The 5,104-nt window shown below is 39.0% G+C and overlaps 1 pseudogene; it reads left to right on the top strand.

Annotated features, from left to right (window-relative positions):
* The first annotated feature begins 3,039 nt into the window (after nucleotides 1-3,039).
* LOC140623433 (ras-related protein Rab-2B pseudogene) lies at nucleotides 3,040-4,776 on the top strand (annotated as a pseudogene).
* Nucleotides 4,777-5,104: the final 328 nt, after the last annotated feature.

The raw sequence follows: 5,104 nt of genomic DNA, 5'->3' as shown, positions 1-5,104 counted from the left end.
TAATAAAGAAAATGCAGGGCAGCCTGGGTGGCTCAGCGGTTTCGTACCACCTTCAGCCCAGGGCATGATCCAGGAGACCCAGGATTGAGTCCCACGTCAGGTTCCCTGCATGGAGCCTGCTTCTCCCTCTGTCTGTGTCTCTGTCTCTCTCTCTGTGTCTTTTATGAATAAATAAATAAAATATTTTTAAAAAAGAAAGAAAGTGCAAATGTATTAGGAAGAGGGAATTTTAGGTACCGTGATAGCAAGTATAAATGGAACTTTGTAAAGCAGCCTAGCAGATGAGATTATTAGTAGTGCCACTAGAAGGAAATGAAGTTATACTAGTAAGATGACAATAAGTTATATATTCTACTAAACTACAAATACAAATATTGTAGGGAAGTTACCTTTGTTACAAGTAGGTTAAATTTTTAAAAACAGCTTTAAAAAAGAAAGAAAAGGAAGAAAAATTTTTTGGAAGGCCGTCCGAGTATTTCTTTTCTTTCTTTCTTTTTTTTTTAATTGAAGTTCGATTTGCCAACATATAGTGTAACACCCAGTGCTTATCCTGTCAAGTGCCCCCCTCAGTGCCAGTCACCCAGTCACCCCATCCCCCGGCCCACGTCCCCTTCCACTGCCCCTTGTTCATTTCCCAGAGTTAGGAGTCTCTCATGGTTTGTCTCCCTCTCTAATTTTCCCCACTCATTTCCCCTCCTTTCCCTTATAATCCCTTTCACTATTTCTTATATTCCCCATATGAGTGAAACCATATAATGATTGTCCTTCTCCGATTGACTTACTTCACTCAGCATAATACCCTCCAGTTCTAACCATGGCGAAGCAAATGATGGGTATTTGCCATTAGAGTATTTCAAGAAACCAAGAGAAAAGGGGCCATGACAAAAGCCAATCTGGAAACTAGAACAAACTAAACAGTGATATGGAATATTAATTATGGAAGGAAAATTATCATTTAAACAAATTGTCACCTAACACAATCTCTTTTCTGTCTAGTTGCTTTCAACAGCAATGTACTATGCAGCCTCACCTAAGGCTGTATGGCTTCCTTCTCCATCTTTACTTCTCTGAGCTGTGACCTCCCAGCTCCTTGTATAATGGAACAAAGATTGCATTTAGAATCATAATACCTGGATCTCACTCTCATTTCCCCTTCTCACTAGTGCATCTTAGGCTGCTTCCCTGTCTTAGACCTTTTTATTCACTAACCACATTTCCTTTCAGTTATATTTTATGACTTTAGTAAATATATGGGGACCTATTGATTGCATTCTACTTGGAATTACCCCTTTATAATGAGATCACTCAAGAAGAAATTTAAAAAAAAATAAAAGAAGAATTAAAAATATTATCTTGGTGAAAACCTATGTTTAGAGGGAGAAGAAAGAGGTTAGGAGGATGGAGAAGAATCAGAAGAATAAAAAATAATCACAGAAAATAATAGAAGATACAGTCAGAAAAAACAGCTGGAGATCAATAGTGTCTTCTGAACATATACAAACATCTTTCACTCAGAAATAACCATTAAAATTGGTGATAAGATTATTTGAAACCAATGATGAAAAACAGGTTTTAGGAGGGAACAAAGATGGGGTGCTCAAAGTGGAAGAGCCAAACTGCACAAGTTTTATTATGAATGGGTGATGACTGTATAAATAAATACTCATCACTTTTTTGAAAATTTGGTTTAATTTCTTTAAATTAATTGTAATTCTGATCATAATCCTTCTGACAAACTCTGATTCTTTCAAACATGAGTACAGTCTAATGCCAACAAGTATATTTCATGGACAGATGCCATGCACAATTAATAAATCCAGACAAAGCTATTGTGTGATCCCTATGATCCCTAAGATTGTCTTCCAAAAAATTTTGGCTGTGGACAAATTCCTAACAAAAAGCAGATGTTCCCTCATTGAAACTTTCTGTACCTTTGAAAAGTAATCAAGGAGATTAGTTTAAATAGCGTCTTCCCTGCTGTACTCACTCTGGTGGTCATTTCATTATATGATCAGGATACAGGCACTCTGTTATTACTCTCCAAGATATCATTATTTTTAAATATGAGGAATTGAAAGATAGTAAGCTTTTTATTTCCTCTGAAATCCCGCAGCTCCATGTGACCAGAAGCTTCGGGGTTTTTGGTTATTTATTTGAGAGAAATAATAAATAAAAAAGGCTTTTTAAATAACTGGGTATCTGAGCTCTAAAATTAACTGGATACAAGATTCAAGGTTAATCAATGCAATGGAATAGATAATTTTCCACCTTTTCTTTCTCAAACTAAATACACTTACTGATTCATTCAAGCCAGGAATGGTTATGAGATTCAATTTTTTCCTCCTGAAATGTATTATAATTCTTAACAACACCATTTACCATTAAGGTCTCTCTGGATCCTGATCAGACCAGATTCATTATTTTTCCCACTCATATATAAAGATGTAGATTTGGGCTTGGACAAAAAAGAAAAAAAGCTCTATAGGTTTTTAATTTTAAATGGCAGGTTTAGAAAAATTGTTTTGGCCAAAAACTGTTTAAATAAAAATCATGGAATCTAATAGTTTCCTTGTCATTTCCTAATCCTTTCTGCTCCATGTCGTCCTCCGGCTGGATGGAGTCATAATATTTTTAGAATTGTGAGAGAATTTAACCACTCCGTTGAACATTTTTTATTTTTTACAAAACCGTTTGAGAAATAGATGTTATGAATATTGTTCCTTGAAAATGCATATGCAGACACAAAAATAACATTTGCATATAATTTGGGAGTTCCGTGAATTGAGATTCAGGAATAAGAACCCTTGATCTAATCCAACCCTGCAATTCCATAAACATATAAAATCACTGGAAGGGTGCTTTTTTTCAGATAACCAAACTTGTATGCAACATGATGGAAATTCGAAGATCTGTGTTCAAATAATTTATTCAATAGTCTTTCTACAAAGCCACCTTGATTCTCTGTGAACACGTTCTATACAAAAGTATACATGTCCGACAGGTAGCCCGTGGGCCACGGCCCGCACGGCGGGGGGGCGTCCGTGCTCCTCTTTCAGGCGTGGGCAAGTCATGTCTCCTCCTGCAGTTCACGGACAAGCGGTTCCAGCCGGTGCACGACCTCACCATAGGTGTGGAGTTTGGGGCCCGTATGGTCAACATTGATGGAAAACAAATCAAACTGCAAATCTGGGACACGGCTGGGCAAGAATCCTTCCATTCTATCACCCGTTCCTACTACAGGGGAGCAGCTGGAGCACTGCTAGTATATGACATCACAAGGCGTGAAACCTTCAACCACCTGACCTCCTGGTTAGAGGATGCCCGGCAACACTCCAGCTCCAACATGGTTATCATGCTGATTGGGAATAAGAGTGACTTAGAATCCTGTAGGGATGTGAAGAGAGAAGGAGAGGCCTTTGCCCGGGAGCATGGACTTATCTTCATGGAAACTTCAGCCAAAACAGCCTGCAATGTTGAAGAGGCCTTCATTAACACAGCCAAAGAAATATATAGGAAGATCCAGCAGGGTTTATTTGATGTCCACAATGAGGCGAATGGCATCAAGATTGGTCCTCAGCAGTGTATTTCAACATCAGTAGGACCCAGTGCCTCCCAGCGGAGCTCTAATGAAATAGGGTCCAACTCTGGCTGCTGCTGAGTATCTGGCCTGGACTCTTTTTGTCCTTCCTGGAACAACTTCAGATCAATAGGCTTAAAGAAAGAGGTCTTAACTTGCTTTGGCTGAGAAAAGCCTCTTTTCACGGTGTGATGTTTTGCCTTTCCACATAAAGACCAGGGAAGAATTTGGGCCCTACTGACCTGTCCTCCTTCAGGGACGTGAGCATTCCCTATAGATTAGGGCTCTTCTCATCCTCCTATTTTAATTTCTAGAATGTTAGGATCAAACTTGATTGTCATGGTAGCTCAAAAATAAATTCTTTTATAAACATATACAATTCGCTCCCCACTTAGAATTGGTAATGAGGGCCTAGGACATTCTACTTGAGCACTTGATTTTACTGGGATCTGGCTGGCCTTTGGGATGGTGGATCCTGAATCTAGGAGTTTCATGGATTGTTTTCACTTGCCACTTTGCAAGTGTTCTTGCAGAAGGCAGTTTCTTCTCTTAAACTGTTCAAGGATGCTGAATACTTCTCTACCATTTCATTGCTAGTTTCTCTGTCTCCGAGTAACTAAAACTTTTGAGAGCAGTGGAGTTACTCCTGGACATGTGCCACTTACCATCATTACTTAAAGAAAACCTCTTTCCCTGTTTGCTTTAGGGACCAGACCAAACACTGCAGTGTCTTTCACCAAATTAACCCCCTACTGTTTCACCATACTTCTCAACGAGACCTATTTAGACTTTCTACTTTAATCAAGCTAATCTGCTTCCTGGACATATTTACTTACACTTCTATGCTTTTGCACATGCCCTACTCTCTGCTAACATTATACTCAGTCCCCAAGTTTTTCCTTCAGAAAGCCTTCTTTGACCTACAGACTTCTAGATAAGTATTGACCCAGTACCCCTTAGGCTTTCATATGTTGTTTATTCAGATGTGTATTTATTTATATTTATGTTACTTTGTAAATTTGTTTTGTGTGTGGAATCTGTTTCCCATATAGGTTGTAAGCTCCTTGAGAGTAGGAACCATGTTATCCCTTTACTTTTGTAAACCACTCCATTGTTCTTCACTGCGCCTAGTGCTACTTGCCTAGTGCTACTCGTTATGTGATCATTGGACTTGACTGACATAAAGACTTGTAACAGGTTTATTGTAGACTGCAAACAAAAGGCCTTAGAGTCATCTCTTTGTAACTCTTTGTCTCTTCCATCTGCTTACCCTGGATTCTGTATTGCTTTTCCTCTGTCACCCCTCTCCCTTCCCTGGCTCTTCGCCTCCATTCCGTGCAGCATACAGTAAGGCTGTCAGCTTCCATGCAAATAAGTGGGTACCTTTCCAACCATTTTTCTTTTCAATGGCATATAATACTATCCTAAGCAAATTTGCCTTTGCTTAACTCATCAGGCAGCCTTCTGGGTCAGATTTTGTATCTTTTGCCTTGATGTCCTGTTCTCTTCCACAGCATTGAGGTTTCA

This window comes from Canis lupus, chromosome 33 (assembly GCF_048164855.1).
Source record: "Canis lupus baileyi chromosome 33, mCanLup2.hap1, whole genome shotgun sequence".
NCBI classification, from domain to species: Eukaryota; Metazoa; Chordata; class Mammalia; order Carnivora; family Canidae; genus Canis; species Canis lupus.
Note: the sequence above shows the minus strand (reverse complement) of the source record. Positions and strands in the feature narration are given on the sequence as shown.